The sequence below is a fragment of the Piliocolobus tephrosceles genome, chromosome 14 (assembly GCF_002776525.5).
Source record: "Piliocolobus tephrosceles isolate RC106 chromosome 14, ASM277652v3, whole genome shotgun sequence".
Lineage (NCBI taxonomy): Eukaryota > Metazoa > Chordata > Mammalia > Primates > Cercopithecidae > Piliocolobus > Piliocolobus tephrosceles.
Window position 1 is genome coordinate 47,791,371 of NC_045447.1, and position 18,681 is coordinate 47,810,051.

Sequence of the window (18,681 nt, forward strand, 5' to 3'; positions counted from 1 at the left end):
TGTGGCGGTGTGCACCTGTAGTCCCAGCTACTCGAGAGGCTGAGGCAGAAGAACTGCTTGAACCTGGGAGACGGAGGCTGCAATGAGCCGAGATCACGCCACTGCACTCCAGCCTGGGTGACAGAGCAAGACTTCGTCTCAAAAAAAAAATGTACAAAATATTATTAATATAGTAGTTTTTATTAAGTAAAAATACCAGTTACAAATTCATTCTTATAATCTAAAACACACAGCACACACGCATTGGGAAAGGAGGAATTGCACTAAAATCTTAACAGTGATTACTTTGGAAAAGTGAATCAGCACTACTTTATTTTTTTTCCTATGCTTGTCTGTATTTTGACAGTGAACATAAGCCAATTTTGTAATAAGAAATACATTATTCTTTAAAAAGCTGAAAGAATCAGTCCCAACAAGGTCCATCTTCTGTCCTCTTTCCCAAACCTCCCAAAATGTAGATGCAACAAGATTCAACATCAGTTATTATTCTCATCCCTCTGTAAATGTAGATTTATTCTAGGTGGGGGCTTTGATGGTCATCCTACTGGTGTCTTCCTGTCCAGAGAGAGGAGTGCTTGCATTCTGGGTGAAAGGCCAAGGGAAGTTATTCTATCCTGGTTTGTCACTGTGCTTTAAGAAAGGCACCTGAAGTTTATAACAAAAGACTTTATTTGCTTGTAACTGTGCTGAATAAAGGAGCCAAAATTTCAGGCACACATGGATCTGTCATGACTTTACAAGATCTGCAATAGGAAGCTTAATTATTTGGAAGGCCGTCTTTTTGCATATGGTTTATTAATCTGTGGACATCATCATAAAAATCTGGTGTTTAGCTGAGGCAACCGGAGGCTGGCTCAGTGGAGCAGCTGGTCTAGACTGGAAAGAGTTCCTCTCCAACTGGGTATGCATATGAGCCACCTGGGGGTAGCTGGGAGTGCCTGAAAGCAAGCATTTGTCAGTGGAGCAGTGCTTTCCCTGGGCTCTGTTTGGAAACGGGAAATGTCATGTTGTGTTTCCATTGCCTCTCTGCTAGAATCCAGTGATCAGCATTGTAGGATGTACTGGGATCTGGGTAGTTTCTGGTGGTGATAACGGTTTTAAGGAGAAGGAATGAAGATGGGGTTTGAGAAGGAGGAGGGTAGTGATGGGGTATCCAGTTAGGTTGCCACAGTCCAGTTGGAAATTGATAGAAACAAAGAAAGAGTTTAGATGTCAGTGCCTATGAATTGCTGTCCACATCAACTTAAGCACTACTTCATATTTTGATCTACTTTGGCACATTTAGATTTTGGGCAGGGATTTAGCCTTGCCCATGTTGCCAGAGGCTATGTATGTAATAGAGGCATCACATGCAGTGACAGGTTTGCAGAAAAAGCAACCTTCACCGATACAGATCAAATGAGAGCACTTCCATTGAAAAGTGCAGCACTGGTTGTCTTCCCCTCCCCCTTCGCCCCTCCACCCCCCGACAATGGTAACATTGCTACTCAGAGGCATGTCCAGTGGCTGTCCAAGTGTGGACAATACCGGTGATGCTGATGGGTGTTGGACCCAATGTCCCAGGATATCCCGGTTCTTAGGTTGAGAGGCAGCCTGTGGGAGGAAGCTTGTGGAGCAGGGGGCCTTCAGGACTGGCATACAGAATGCTGACTATTCCCTGAATACAGAGCTTGAATGGAGGCTCCCCAGGTTGTTTTAGCCTTGGGCAAGACTCTGATCCTTTGTCAGAAAGTGGCAACCGAAAGCTGAAGCTCAGGGGTTATTCACACCCTTTATTCTTCATTCTTCCGGCTATTGCCAGCTCATCTGAAGGCTTCCAGAAGGCAGAAGGAAGAAGAGGCAGGAGAGGAAAGTCAGTGCATGATTTCCCCTCCTTTTATGTTAGTGACTTTGTTAAAAGGTATTGTGGTGAAGAAACAAAAGGTAGGAATAAAAAAAAAAGTTTAATAATTTGGGGTTTTGAATGATCTCTCTACTTACATTTCTTCTATGATTTATTGCCCTTACCAATGAACCCCTTTGCATATGTGAGGGACAAGGCCTTTGCATTGAGTTGCATATTTGGTGTGGGAAATTTGAATTAATCTATTTTCATGTTCAATTAGATTGATGAGCAGTATGGCCACTCAATGTTATTCCATCTTGACTGTTGCTGAGGCCCTTTAAATGTGCCATGAGTCAATTGATTGATAAATCCACATAAAACATTCTGTGTGCCTGCTATGCACCAAACCTGAAGCAGAGATTCAGGTGACGCAGCCAAGTGCAGTTCTGCTTTCATGGAATTTAATCTAATTTTAGGGACAGAAAATTAAGCAAACAATTAGGATACAATGTAGTAAGTGCTCTGATAAGGAAAGTCCCATGTAGAGCATGTAGCAGGGTCCTTGAGAGGATCAAGGAAGATATTCTGGAGAAACTCACTTCTGAATCAAGACCTGAAGATAATGTGATGGTAACAAGGAGAAAGGGTGGGGAGAGACTCGTGTTCTAAGTAGGGTGACCAGCCTGAGCAACACCCCATAATCCCCTTCTATTGTGCATATATATTTAGAAAGTCATAAGCGACAATTCACTTATGAATTATAGAAATCAAGTTAGAAGATAGTTATTAATAGGTCTCTTACCAAGTAGAACTTCATTTTTCTCCCTCTTACGACGCCTCCCCATTGGACTTTGCGTTGTTGCTACTTGTGTGCATCTCCAGAGGATCTCTGAAGGCCCTGGAAGTTCTTAGTTTTCCTTTCATCTCTCAGGTAGTGGTTTTGCACATGGGCCTGTTGAATGTTGAATCAAAGAATAAACTAATTCAGGGCACACTGGAAATAAAGTCTACGTCCTGAAGCCAACAGGGAAGGCAGCTAATATTAATGTGTGGTCTTAACCCTTCAGGGTCACCTGGATTGGCTGGTGGCCTCAGTGCAGGTGACCTTTCTGAAGGTTCTGCTTCTTGACTACACTCCTTGCATCTTCTCTCCCTTTTCCCGTCAGACTGACTAGGCTTAGCCTGGGCTGAGCACACTGACCTATTCCCTCAAATATCTTTCCTAAGCTACATTCAAGTTGTTCTGATTGCAGGCCCATGCATATCCTTTAAGAAAAGTGAATTTTCATACTCCTCTTTTTCCTCTAGCTTTTGCTAGCTGAACTTACTGGTTTATGTTCAGTTGGTCAGAAGAACGATGGCTGAATCAGCTCTCGATAGTCACCAGGAATTGATATTGCTGTCATCTATGAGTTTCTTTCGTCTCTCTTTTTGCTGTCTGTTTCTTTCAAGTCCTTATTTCTAGGTTCAACTTGCTTTTCAGTTACAAATCCTGAACATTTTTTTTCTTTTTTAGACAGAGTCTCGCTCTGTTGCCAGGCTGGAGCGCAGTGGCGTTATCTCAGCTCACTGCAACCTCTGCCTTCCGAGTTCAAGCGATTCTCCTGCCTCAGCCTCCCAAGTAGCTGGGAGTACAGGTGCGTGCCACCATGCCCAGCTAATTTTTGTATTTTTAGTAGAGACGGGATTTCACCATGTTGGCCAGGATGGTCTCGATCTCCTGAGCTCGTGATTTGCCCGCCTCGGCCTCCCAAAGTGCTGGGAGAAAGAATTGTTTTTAATCACAATTTATGTTGTAAATGTGATTTCCTCCATAATTATCCCTCCTCATACAAAATTGAATAGAACTCAAAAAGTTTAAAATAACCTCTTTGCTCCTAACCTAATTAGACCTTTTAAACTCTCCACGATTACTAGTCACAGGCAAACTAAGGATGGTATATAGTTATGATTCATCCAACACATTTAAAAATTCCATTTATTTCAACACATTCGAAAGCTTTGTATGCCCAGACTCTGGGGTAGGTGCTGATGATACAAAGATGAATAAGCAGAACCTCTGCCCTCTGTAGGGGTCCAAGTGAGTTAAAGATGGTGGTGGTGGTGGTGATGGTGGAGTGGGGGTGGGGGTGGGGGGATGTGAATGAGAAGGTCCCAGCATGAAGATTTTTGTGCAGCAGTTCTCTGTGACACCGAAAGGGAATAGGGCCTTTATTCAGAAATTTCTAAGATGATTTAGATAGAAAATAGGACCCAGTCTTTTGGGAGATTATAAACTGTTTTCCAACTTCCTTTTTTGCAAGTGGTTATGAAGCTACTTATATTCCTTCAGATTGGGTTCTCTTTGGGCCCTGGACTGGGTGAGGCTGATGTTAGAGGTTAAACTGGGGTAGGCCTGAGGTATTTGGGGATACTCAAACCTTCCAGATTTTAGACTGGTTCTCAGTGACTTGAAAGAGTTGATATGCCTCCAAAGAGAACATCTGGATAATTTTGCCACTTTCAAGTGGATTTTCAAAATCCTCAATGATTTGGGGTCTATCACTTTGGAATTTGTGGTATTTGGGAACAATTTAGGCTAATTTTTATTGTTACATTCTCTGTGAAATAGGCCCTCATACACAGATAATATTGGAAGTGCATAAAGGATTAATAAAATAAACTGTATTTAGCAATTTCAAAAGCATGTACAACTGACATACTAATTAGAAATAATACCTATCTTTTCATGAAGTCAGCTTCGTAACTAGAATTCATGTTATAATATATAATATAACTCTCTCACTCTCTCTCTATAGAGTGCCAGCTTTTCACCACAGAAGACTTAGGGTAACTTGTGCTGATTTTCAGGCTACAAATCACCTCTGTGTTGTGCAAAGGGACAAATTAACCATGACATAAATCTAATGGGTTGTTTATTTCCAGACGTTGCAAAAGCTAGAAAACCATGGCAACCAATGTAGTCAGAGATATGTGAAAGGGACTTATATTCTTGGCAAAAATGAATTTAAAAAAAAAGGTGCAGGAAGTCCTGAAACACCCACTAACAGTTCTAGGCAATTTAACTTTTCCTTTTTCACTCTGGTGTGGTAGGTTATTTGTTGCTTCCACTGCAACACTTATTTTAAAGTTCTAAGCTCAGTGGCAGAGGCTCAGTTAAAAAGCCCATGGAATGTTTTATAGAGAAGGCTGTGGTAATGATAGCATATCAAGAAACTACAAAGAACTCAATGTGTACTGTGTGCCTTAAGCCACATTCTTTCTTTATGAAAGTCATCTCTTAAGATCTACATGAACTCCATTAGGCCACGAAAAAAATTACTGCATCAATTCTACTATTGGTGAAAACCTTAGCTGCTAAAGCTGAGTTTGTGGATGGTGAAATTGCTACTTGACTGTTGTACTGTTTTCAGTTATTTTATAAACCCATTGATGATTAATCAACCAGAGCAATCTGCATCTATTTGGTCAACAAATAGTGATGCAAACTTTCTTTTTTTTTTTTTTTTTTTGAGACGGAGTCTCGCTCTGTCGCCCAGGCTGGAGTGCAGTGGCCGGATCTCAGCTCACTGCAAGCTCCGTCTCCCGGGTTCATGCCATTCTCCTGCCTCAGCCTCCCGAGTAGCTGGGACTACAGGCGCCTGCCATCTCGCCCGGCTAGTTTTTTGTATTTTAGTAGAGACGGGGTTTCACCGTGTTAGCCAGGATGGTCTCGATCTCCTGACCTTGTGATCCGCCCATCTCGGCCTCCCAAAGTACTGGGATTACAGGCTTGAGCCACCGCGCCCGGCCGATGCAAACTTTCTAATTCAAAACAGCCGGAATCATAAAATGTAAAGTATAGAAGTAACTATTTCGCTGTCTGGTTATTGCTATTGAGACCAGGTAGTTCAATCAAAGGCAGGAGGAAAGGGCTTACCTGTCTCCTTTTTTTCCAGAATTTCCCAGCTCTAATTCATTTCTGGGATAAGGTGTTTGTTTCCAAAAAACTCCATTTAAAATGTACCCAAATTCTTGAGCTGAAGTAAACTTATACTTTAAACTATGAGCCACAGAACTCCTGGGCTTCCACCTCTGGAGGAGTGGCCGCAGGTCAAAAGGAACACAGAAAGGTGAATGTGGAGGGAAGGTGCAGTGACACAGTAAGCAGTGGTGGGGAAGAGAGCATTGGGAAAGGATTTTGAGGTGAGGGCCAGGCACCCTGGGTGGGTAGGTGTGACTGAGGCAGCTTAGGGCAGCCTGGGAGCCTCAAATACCCTTTGATGGGATCTAAGGGTATTAAGGTGTTAGCTTTCATGGTTTTGTGGAGGATGACCTGGCTACAGCACCTCATTTGTGGGCCTGTTGAGGTGCGGAAGAAGGAAAGGAGCTGTTCCAGCTACTATAGCTAACAAACATCCTAAAATGCACTGGCTTAGAACAATGACATTTATTTAACTCATAGATCTACAGGTGGAGCAGGACTCAGGTGCTATTGTAACTCATGCAAATGCTGATCAACTGTCACTATAGATTAGTTTGTATTTTCTAGAATCTAAAATAAACGGAATTGTACAATCTCCTTTTTGTCTGGTTTCTTCTACTCAGTATAGATATTTTGATATTTATCCATATTGTTGTGTGTATCAAGTGTTCATTCCTGTTTATTGCTGAGTATCCATTGTATGGATAGACCACAGACTGTTTATTCCCTTGTGGATAGACCTTTGGGCTATTGTCAGGTTTTGACTATTATAAATAAAGTTGCTATAAATAGTTGTACACAAATCTTTGTGTAAACATGTATTTTAATTTTAGGAGAGGAATGGCTGGGTTATATGGTAGGTATATGTTTAACTTTTTAAGAAATTTCCAAACGGTTTTCTATAGACTAGTTTGCATTTTCCAGAGTTTTATATAAATGTGATCATCCAGTATGTGCTTTTTCTCTTTGGCTCTTTTTACTCAGCAGAATTACTTTGAGATTCATCCATGTTGTTGCATATATTAGTAGTTAGTTATTTTATTGCTGAGTAGTATTCTAATGTATTGATACACCACAGTTTATCCATTTACCTGCTGATGGACCTTTGGCATGCTTCCTGTTTTGGGCTATTACAAATAAAGCTACTATGAACACTTGTGTGCAGGTTTTTGTATGGACACATATTTCCTGTTCTGTGTGCAGCTGAATCACCTATGGAAAAGGTGAATTCTTCTGCTTTAAACATCAGGACTCCATCTGCCAGGTGCTTGCCACTATTTCTGTCAGCAGCAGGCTGTTAATGATGATCTTTGTGTTAGGGCTCTCTAGAGAGACAGAATATGGATATAGATAGATAGAGATATAGATAGATAGACAGACACATGATGGGATTTGTTAAGGGAACTGGCTTATGTAATTTTGGAGGCTGAGAAGTCCCACAATAAGCTATCTGTAAGCTGGAGAACCAGGGAAGCTGGTGGTGTAATTCTCAGTCCGATGCCAAAGGCCTGAGAATGCAGGGGGCCTCTGGTATGAATCCCAGGGGCCAAGAGCCAGAGACCCTGGAGTTCTGATGTTCAAGGACAGGGTACAGAGAGAGGGAAAGAGGGAGAAAGAGAGAGAGAAAGAGAGAGAGAGAGGGAGAAAGAGCAGGCAAATTCACCTTTCTTATTCCTACTTGCTCTATCTGGGGCCCCAGCTGATCGGTTGGTGCTGCCCACACTGAGGGCCTATCTCCACTCAGCCAATATCCCTCAGGAACACCCTCACGGGCATGCCTGGAAATAATGTTTCCTTTTCTATCTAGGCATCCTTTAATCCAGTCAAGTTGATGCTTGTTAATAAAATAACCATCACGACCTTCCAAGCGTTTTGTAGGCTCAACTTAACGATTAAAATTTTGTAGATGGAGTGAGGTAGGGTCCACTTTCTTCTTTTGCCTGTGACTGGCTATCCAGTTGTCCCTGTACCATTTGTTGAAAATAATGTTCTTTTAAAAATATATTTCATGAGCTAATTATGTATACTCTGTTTACTTTTATGTGGTGCTGAAGTCTCTGCTTGATTAGCTTAGTGGCCAGCTATAGGACTGAATGAAGATTTTCTTAAATTCTTTGAGCAATCAATCTTCCACCCTTCTGTGTATGCTTTGGGGCACACTTTCAGTGCTTAGCAGTTTGCAACCCTACCTTAGCTTTCACTGCCTGCTTGCTCAGAGCCTCCCACTCAGCCAGAGGCGGAAGGTTAGGGTTTTCTCGGGTATTTCCTGGGGATGTGCCTGGCCCTGCCTATGTGTGTAGCCTTCTAGATCCCCAGGAATATCTTGTAGCTTTTAAAAGCTCCTTATGGACATTTTATTCCCAGATTTTTGTTTCAAGGTTTTTGGCCATCTTTTTTTTTTTTTTAATTCAATTAGTTTCACAGCCTCTGGCAGCTATGATGTTAAGCAATTGTGGCTGCTTTTGACAAATGCCCTGAGAATAGAATTTTTCTTATTGAGTGACTCTGAGTCAGGTCAAATAAAGAGAAACCCTATGAATGGGGCTTTTCATTTCTTTTTCTTAACTTTTATTTTAGGTTCGGGGGTACATGTGCAAGTTTGTTATACAGGTAAACGCATGTCACAGGGGTTTGTTGTAGAGATTATTTTGTCACCCAGGTGCTAAGCCCAGTACCCAACAATTATTCTTTCTGATCTTTTCCCTCCTTCCACCCTCCACCCTCAAGTAGGCCTCAGTGTCTGTCATTCCCTTCTTTGTGTCCATGAGTTCTCATCACTTAGTTACCAAAGTTAGAACATGCAGTATTTGGTGTTCAGTTCCTCCATTAGTTTTTTAAGGATAATGGTCTCCAGCTCCATCCATGTGTCTGCAAAAGACATGATCTCATACTTTTTTATGGCTTCATAGTATTCCTTGGTGTATATGTACCACATTTTCTTTATCCAGTCTGTTACTGATGGGCACTTAGGTTGATTCCATATCTTTGCTATTGTAAATAGTTCTGCAGTGAACATATGCATGCATGTGTATTTAAGATATTCCTTTGGGCTGGGCGCGGTGGCTCACGCCTATAATCCCAGCACTTTGGGAGGCCGAGTCGGGCGGATCACGAGGTCAGGAGATCGAGACCATCCTGGCTAACACTGTGAAACCCCATCTCTACTTAAAATACAAAAAATTAGCCGGGCGTGGTGGCGGGCACCTGTAGTCCCAGCTACTCTGAGGCAGAGGCAGGAGAATGGTGTGAACCTGGGAGGCAGAGCTTGCAGTGAGCTGAGATCGCGCCACTGCACTCCCGCCTGGTCGACAAAATGAGACTCCGTCTCAAAAAAAAAAAAAAAAAAGATATTCCTTTGGGTATATACTCAGTAATGGGATTGCTGGGTCGAATGGTAGTTCTGTTTTTAGCTCTTTGAGAAATCACCACCACTTTCCACAATGATTGAACTAATTTACACTCCCACCAACAGTGTATAAGCATTCCCCTTTCTCTGCAACCTTGTCAACATCTGTTATTTTTTGACTTTTTAGTAATAGCAATTCTGATTGGTGTGAGGTGGTATCTCATTGTTTTTTTGATTTGCATTTCTGTAATGATCAGTGATATTGAACGTTTCTTCATATGCTTGCCGGCTGCATGGAGTCTTCTTTTGAAAAGTGTCTGTTCATGTTCTTTGCCCACTTTTTAAAGTGGTTGTTAGTTTTTTGCTTGTTAATTTGTTTAACTTTCTTACAGATATTGGATATTAAACCTTTGTCAGATGCATAGTTTGTAAATATTTTCTCCCATTCTGTATGTTGTATATTTACTCTGTTGATAGTTTCTTTTGCTGTGCAGAAGTTCTTAAGTTTAATTAGATGTGAATGAGGCTTTTCCAGAGAGCTTTCAGATAGGTTAAATAGTGGCAATTCTCTATGGCATTTTAGGAAGCTCTAAACCTGTTCTTTCCTCCCCAGTGGCTGCTAAGCTGCTGGTGTTTATAGTTTCTGAGGCTGACTATTTTCAAGGCTATTACAGAGCTGGGGAGAGTAGACTAGACAAATTCAAACACCACAAAGCTTGCTCTTTCTAAGTGAGATTCAGCCACTTTTCTTGAATAAATGCTTATTGGATCCTTGTAAGCCTTTAGTTAATTTGTAGAGCTCTAAGAAAATTGATTTTAATTTTAACTATAGTTTTGGACTAGTGTTCTTATTGTTTTTATGGAGGAACGAATTTTTAGAGGTTCTTACTCTACCATACTAGAATTACTTCTCTCCAGTCCCTTCATTCTTACTTTGTATGTTTATCAGTATTCAAAGTCAATGAGAAATAAATGGGCTCCTGGGTGCCTACACGCCTCTGCAGAGATAGGGCAATGACAGTGTGTGGTTGTGTGGCATGACTGGTCTGCAGCAGTGAGTGTCTGAGAACCTGTTGTTTCAGCTGGAACTTTTCTTAACCTGGAGAGGAGCAAACAGTTAAGACCTGGAGAACAAAGGAAACAACACTGGTCAACAGCAGTGGTTGCACGTATAGGGCTTCTGAGTAAGTGTTGAGTGCGGTAGCCTAAACTAATGAAATATCAAAAACTCTATTGTTACAGCTCACTTTTTTCTCATTTCACAGTAGAAAAAGATATCAGACTGTGAAAGTTCTTGTCCAGACTTTTGTTTTTAATGTAAAAATGGATGCTTCTGCTTAGAGATAGAGGATACTGTTCATATGTTTCCAGTGCTTGCTGTCCCTTCTTTGACCTCCTCTTCATTGACAGTGGCTGAAGCTCACTCATTTATCTCTTCCCTTATTCTTCTCTCCTTTAAGACCAGGGTCCATAGCAGTAAATTCAGACAGTATCATGTGAGCTGGGAAATACTTGTGTAGAGGGTTGGTTTTTGCATTTATTGACTTCAAAGAATCAAATGAGAAAGTCTAAACCAAGACTGGGAATAACTCCTTATTTTGAACTCAAATTTGCATTCTTACACAACTATTATCTAAAACTAACACACAGTTTTTAACCAAAGCCTAGACCAAGAGATAATAGTTATGTAAGAAGGCTAATTTGAGTTCAAAATAAGGAATTATTTTCAAAAACAACAGCTCTAAATCTAGCTCAGTTGCCATTTCCTCTGTGAAGCCTTCCTCATTTTCCTCGGCAGAGTGAGTTTTTCCTTTTGTAGCACTTGATACATCTCATCTTTTACCACCTTCTCATTGTATTATAGGTATTCACTTATGTGTCTATCTAGTTTAGTGGTTTTCAGCCAGGGGCAATTTTGCTCCCCTTTGGATGTTTGGCAATGTTTGGAAATATTTTTGTTTGGCACATGCGATTAGAGGGTGGTGCTGGCAGCTAGTGGGTAGAGGCTATGGAGTTGCCAAACATCCTACAATGCACAGATGGCTCTCCACAACAAAGAATTCTCCCTCTCCGAATGTCAGGATTGCTGAGATTCAGAAACTCTGCTCTGTTCATGAGATTTGAGGGCAGGGAGCTTGCAGCTACACATATAAGACACAGTAAATGGTAAACATATCAATCGGTTAAAGAAGAGAGTAAAAAGTCTGTTTGCTTATCGGTCTTGCAGTTACAACTAGTGGTTTGAGGGCTTAAAATGATGCATTTACATTTTTCTTTCCTTGGTTGGTCACTGAGAAGGAAATCCAGAAAGATCAAACAATCCATTTATTCATATGAATAAATGTCAAAAACACATGAAAGATGTCAACCTGAGATGCACTGGGGGCAAGCTAGAAAATGAAATCCTGACATTTCTTCAGAAAGGCATCACTCAGCCTTATCTTAGCTGATGGGGCTGGCACTCCTCATTTGTCGGGATAGGCATGGCCTTTTATCTGAGTTTGTTTCACTCCTCAGTGTGGCTGTGGGATGTGGATTTGATTTGCCATTCTCTGTTATGCACAGAGTCTCAAGATAACACCTTGTAGAGAGATGCAGAGAACCGGGCAGCCTGTGCACAGATGACAGAGGGATGGGAGGCAAAACGTGAAGGAGAAACTTTCTGCTTCTATTTATTGCCATGTGAAAAGAAACCATGATCTTGCTTGTTGGAGAGAAAAGATAAAGAGCATGGAGGAAGAGATAGCTTGGCTCTCCAGACTTTGGGGCTCACTTATAGTAGGCATCACTGTGCAAACTGCACTAGGTGGGGTGGCATCTTCCAGACATTGCTCCTGCAGGGAAAGTGAGCCCAGGTCTAACAACATATACACATATCCTCTGTCTGTCAGTGTCCCTGTCAGGATATATGTACACAAAGCAAAAGCACAGAACTTGGAAAAGTTTGTCAAAGGGACTTATGTAAAAAGAATTAATGAATAAATGATTTAGGAAGAGACGAGGGTTTTTGTAAAAATTCAAGTAGTTGCTATTCATTGAGTATTTACTCTGCCAGGACTTTTGCTAAATGTTTTCATTTACTCTTCATTCCTGTGAGTTAAGAATGTTCATCTTTGTATAGATTAACCCCCTCCCCCCAAAACACCACCACCACCACCACCACCACCACCACCACCACCACCACCACCAACAACAACAACAAGAACAACAGCTAGCTTGCCTGAGGTTGCAGAGCTTGTGTGGTAGAGTTAGGATTTGAACCTAGGCCAATGATGCATTACTTTAAGGGAAGGGCTTTAGTTCCTTTGAAATCTGCAAAAAGCAAGACAGGCCCCACAGCCTCGGAGTCAAAGCCAGTTCCCAGCCCATTCAAGTCCCTTAGCCACCTGCCTCCTCTTTCCTTTCAACATGATGGATACCACTCTGTCCTTCGCCGAGGACTTCCTGGCAGGTGGTGTTGCTGTGGCCATCCTCAAGACGGCAGTAGTGTCCATCGAGGGGGGTCAAGCTGCTGCTGCAGGTGCAGCATGCCAGCAAGCACATCACTGCAGATAAGCAATACAAAGGCATTATAGACTGTGTGGTCTGTATTCCCAAGGAACAGGGAGTCCTGTCCTGGCACAGTAACTTGGCCAATGTCATCAGATAATTCCCCACCCAGGCTCTCAACTTCACCTTCATAGATGAATACAAGCAGATCTTCCTGGCTGGTGTGGACAAGAGGACCCAGTTTTGGAGTGACTTTGCAAGGAATCTGGCATTGGGCAGTGCCCCTGGGGCCACAACCTTATGTTTTGTGCACCCTCTTGGTTTTGCCCATACCTTTCTAGCAGCTGATGTGGGTAAACCTGGAGCTGAAAGGGAATTCAGAGGTCTTGACGACTGCCTGGTTAAGATCTACAAATCGGATGGGATTGAGGGCCTGTACCAAGGCTTTAACATGTCTGTGCAGGGTATTGTCATCTACCGAGCTGTCTACTTCAGTATCTATGACGCTGTAAAGGGAATGCTTCCAGATCCCAAGAACACGCACATCATCATCAGCTGGATGATGGCACAGTCCATCACTGCTGTTGCTGGGTTGACTTCCTATCCATTTGACACTCTTTGCTGCCGCATGATGATGCAGTCAGAACTCAAAGCAACTGACATCATGTACACAGGCACACTTGACTGCTGGAGGAAGATTGCTCATGATGAAGGAGACAAAGCTTTTTTCAAGGGTGCTTGGTCCAATGTTCTCAGAGGCATGGGTGGTGCTTTTGTGCTTGTCTTGTAGGATGAAATCAAAAAGTACACATAAGTTATTTCCTAGGATTATTTTCCCCCTGTGAGCAGGCATGTTGTATTATGTAACATATCTCAAGCATTCTTGACAGACTCCTGGCTGTCAGTTGATCAGTGGGAACTATTTACTGGTTGAAGATGGGAAGCAATAATATTTATCTAGCCAGTTTTCTCTTAAAGCCATTTCCGTGATGATGATGATGGGACTCAATTATATTTTGTATTTCAGTCACTCCTGATAAATAACAAGTTGGGAGAAATAAAAATATCTAAAATAAAAAACAAAAGCAAGACAGTTGAGAGGTAGAATTCAGTCGGCAAGCACCCAGAGTCCACTCTGTCCAGTAGAAGCCCTTGGAAGTGTTCTTTTACTTGGGTTTTAATGAAGACAACAAAAGAATAAGATGGCACCGACAGAATCCATCCACTATAACAAGAACAGTAGCCACTTAATTATACACATATGGCTTACAACTTTTCAGGCCACAAACTGTGGGTGGGGTCACAGACACTGCCACCATCCATATGTCACAGACTAGTCCCCAGGAGCTAATGAGGAAACCCAGCCCTGTGTGAAACGTTGCAAGATTTTCTGAGTCACGGGGTTTCTTCCAGGTCCTTATGCATGTGTCAGACAGCTTGCTGCAGCACCTTTCATTTCCCTCCTCTATCTTTGACCTGACCACTGCCAGGCACCATCAGTGTGGTGCAGAACTTCAGAGTATAGACTCTGGAGTCAGACTCTCACCGATCATGTTCTGCTTCTGCCACTAACTTGCTGAGAACTTGGATAATTAGCTTACACCTACTTTCCTTATTCACAGAATGAGAATAGTGATGATTCCTCCATCAACATGTTGTAAGGATTAACTGAAAGATCCATTCAAAGTGCTTAGCATGGTGTCTTGCAAATAGGCCTTCTTAAAGGTTAGCTATTATTATTTTTAATTGCACTATATCTTCCATGAATGATAAGAAGCAGCAGCATTTAGAAGCTGCCTGGGTAGAGCACTCTTTAGAGAACTACCTGGGGACAAAATCCCTTGGAGCCAGGAAGTTTTTGAATACGGAGAGAAAATGGGAGAAGATGGTGACTCCCGGCCAAATAGACTGGGCTCCTCTCAACTCTTTCTCACATCTCCAAGGCACTGTGGAGAGTTTTATTTTTAATCCAAAACCATAGGTTAAAACTTTTTATTAAACATGCCATAATAATATTATGTCTGGCATGGCTAAATATGTAATTTGTGTTATATAGCTATGATTTTCTGTGTGTGTATATATAAACATATATATATACACACACACACAGAATTTTCTATATATAGAAATTTCTGTATATGTAGATTATATAAAATTCCATACATCTACACCATGTAGAATAAAAATTTCTGTATATACCTATACACCTGTATATATACCAGATTTTCTGTATGTTTGCATTTATATATAAATATATACTTATACATACTTAAATACATATATAATTTGTGTGTGCATATATATAAAATGTGTGTGTGTGTGTGTGTGTGTGTATTTGGGTGTGCTGGGGGGTAGAGAGCTCTTTTCTGTGATATTATAAAGAAACTTGATTCTTAAACAATTTAAGCACAAGTTGAAATGTATATTCCTTGACTCTGGATATTATGACTCAGGAGGCTGGGCAAGGCAGAAATAATGTTAAACAAGCATTTCAGGTATCTTAGAGGCAGGTGGTCCAGAAACTGCTGGAACAATATCTAAGGTAAAGTTCGTGGAACTAACTTTTTGGGAGAGGTTATCAAAGTGTCCATGATGGATGCCCTTCCTGGTCCCTCTGTTGTCTTCAGAGTTTTTCAGCCTCTTTAGTGAGTGTGAGAGCTGGCATCACTGAAATGGAGGGAATTACTCCCCACTTTCCAAGTCTTTTGAGACTCTTATTAGATGCTTCATTACACAGTAAAGCCACACCCTTCATATATCTTGAGTTGCAGAGACATCTGAGTATGAGGTTGTTTTTGCCTAACACTGCTATCAATGGGGAACACATGGGATTGGATGAAACCTGAATTCACGCTCGTGGGGAAATCCTAAACTTTAAAGACAGGCTCAGTGGAGGCAATACTTAATTCTGCTTACAAGTACCTATCTCTGCCTGAAACAGAAAGATCCTCATTATAATTGACCAGGGTTCTTCACAAATAAGATCATCTACACTACTAAGTCAAAGCATAAGAGGCATTTGTTAAAAAAAAAAAAAAAAAAAAAAAAAAAAGGTTACGAAACCTCCAGGTAGGCCAGGAGGCTCTGAGATCAGGAACAATGCTCAAACACGTCTCAGGCCTGTTTCAGGGACAACCTTTCTGCATTGCTGTGGGAAGTTCCATTATAGGTTCATCTGATTGTAGAATCTAAGTCACATGTCTGTCCAGCTGTATATTGAAGCTGGCTCAAACCAGGTCATGAGAGTTGATTAAGTTTCATATACTTTATTTTTTTAATTTTAATTTTTTGTTTTTGTTTTCATTGATACACAAAAGATGTACATATTTTAGGGGTATATGTGGTAATTTGTACATACATTTGGTACATTCATATAATCAAATGAGGGTAATTGGGATATCTATTACCTTAAATATTTATCTTTTCTTTAGGAAGATTGGAATTATTCTCTTTTAGCTACTGAAATGTACAACAGATTAATGTTAACTATAGTCACACTGATGATCCATCGAACATCAGATCTTATTTCTTCTAGCTACTGTATATCTGTCCTCACAAACCAACTTCTCTTCATTCCCTCCTTCCCCATACTATCTCAGCTTCTGGAAAACACCAGTCTACTCTGTATCTACATGAGATCCACTATTTTTTAGCTACCACATATGAGTGAGAACATGTGATATTTGTCTTTCTGTGCTTGGCTTAGTTCACGTAACATAATGACCTTGAGTTTCATCCATGCTGCTGCAAATTACAGAATTCCATTCTTTTTTATGTCTGAATAGTATTCCATTGTATATATACACCACATTTCTTTAACCATTTATCCATCGATGGACACCTTGGTTGAATTCATATTTTGGCTATTGTGAATAGTGCTGCAATAAATATGGGAATGCAGATATCTTTTTAACATATTGATTTACTTTCTTTTGGATGTATACCTAGGAGTAGAGTTGCTGGCTTATGTCATAACTCTATATTTAGATTTTTGAGGAATTTCCATACTGTTTTCTATAGTGGCTGTACTAATTTACATTCCCACCAACATTGTATGAGAGTTCCCTTTTCTCTACATCCTTGCCAGCACCTATTATTTCCTGTCTTTTTGTCAAAAGCTATTCTAATTGTGGTGAGGTGATCTCTCTCTGTAGTTTTGTTTTGAATTTTTCTGATGATTAGTGATGTTGAACATTTTTTCATATACCTGTAGGCCATTTGTGTGTTTTTTGAGAAATGTCTATTCAGATATTTTGCCTATTTTTGAATCAAGTTATTATTTTTTGCTATTGAATTGTTTGAGTTCCTTATATATTCTAGTTTTTAATCTTTTGCCAGATGGATAGTTTGAAGGTGTTTTTATTCATTTTGTGGATTGTCTCTTCACTTTGTCGATTATTTTCTTTGCTGTACAGAAGCTCTTTTGCTTGATGTAATCCTGTTTTTCTATTTTTGCTTTGGTTGACTGAGCTTTTGAGGTCTTACTCAAAAAATCTTTATCAAGAGCAATGTTCTGGAGCATTTCTCAAACATTTTCTTATAGTAGTTTCATATTTGAGGTCTTAGATATAGATGTTTAATTCATTTTGATTTGATATTTGCATGTGGTGAGAGATAGGGTCTAATTTTATTCTTCTGCGTATCATATTGGTTTTCCCGGTACCATTTATTGAAGAGATTCTGCCTTCCCTATTGTATGTTTTTGGTGCCTTTGTTGAAATGAGTTGGCTATAAATTTGTGGATTTATATCTGAGTACTTTATTCTGTTCCATTGGTCTATGTGTTGTTTTTGTGCCAGTACCATGCTGATTTGATTACTATAGCTTTGTAGGATATTTTGAAGTCAGATAGTGTGATGCCTGTGGCTTGATTCTTTCTGCTCAGAATTTTTTTTTTTTTTTTTTTTTTGTGGCTATTCGGGGTCCTTAAAGGTTCCATATAAATATTAGGATTGTTTTTCTATTTCTGCAAAGAATGTTATTGGTATTTTGCTAGAGATTGCATTGAATCTGTCAATTGCTTTGAGTAGTATTGTCATTTTAACAATTTTAATTATTTCAGTCCATGAGCATGGAATATTTTTCCATTTTTTCATGTCTTCTTCAATTTCTTTCATCAGTGTTTTATAATTTTTCTCGTATAAATCTTTCACTTCTTTGGTTTACTTGATTCCTAGGTGTTTTATATTTGTAGCTATTGGAAATAACATTGCTTTCTGGATTTCTTTTTCAGATCATTTGCTGTTGGTGTGTACAAATGCTACACATTGGTGATCATTTGCTGTTGGTGTGTCAATTTTGCCTCGGCTCAAACAACAGATCAGTGCCTGCCTGTCCCAAACTGGGGAGGTCCCAAAGGTGATAGCTCAGCCCTGTGGAAAAGCTGTCTGGGGGTTCATGCCCAGGGGGCCTGCAGAACGTGCCTCCTATAGCTTGGTGCTGTTGAACAGCCAGTCTGATTTGGCATCTTCTTTGGTTGAGTTACAGAGGAGTTTCCAGGGCTGGAAATGGTAGTTCCATCTCTACTCTTTCTCTCTGGCTTTCCTCAGGGATATTTTTCCCTTTAGTCACTCATGATGTTTCCCATGGGTTGAGTCAGGAACGGGTCTCTTGCCAGGGAACCCAAGATGGTGGTGAAGCTGGTTCTCCACTTTAATCTCAGTTTTTCCAATGTATAAACTGTGTAAAAGGGAATTTTCTACACACTTGATGCCAGGCAGATTGGGGTGAGTGATGTTGAGGATATGGAAATCTGATTCTCTTACTGTCTGCTTGGAGTTTTTTTGCTACTTTGTGGCCCTGGGAACCAATTCGTCCTCATATTTTAGTTCTGGGCTATTGTTGATGATAATTTCAGTGCTGTATATTTATTTTGGGTTTTCTGTGTGTGTGTGTTGGGGTTGCATCTATGATGACATTTTGGAATTGGAAGACCCCAGTTTCAGGAATTTTAAAAGCCAGTTTTAAACTGTTGGAAACTTGAAGTAGGCCATGGTAGGAGTGTAGGTGTACCTTATTTTATTGTCTTTTACTTTATTGTGTTTTGGAGATACTGTA

General features: G+C 40.6%; 1 pseudogene; it reads left to right on the forward strand.

Moving 5' to 3' along the window:
• Positions 1-12,543: 12,543 nt before the first annotated feature.
• LOC111537199 lies at positions 12,544-13,438 on the forward strand (annotated as a pseudogene).
• The last annotated feature ends 5,243 nt before the right edge of the window (positions 13,439-18,681 follow it).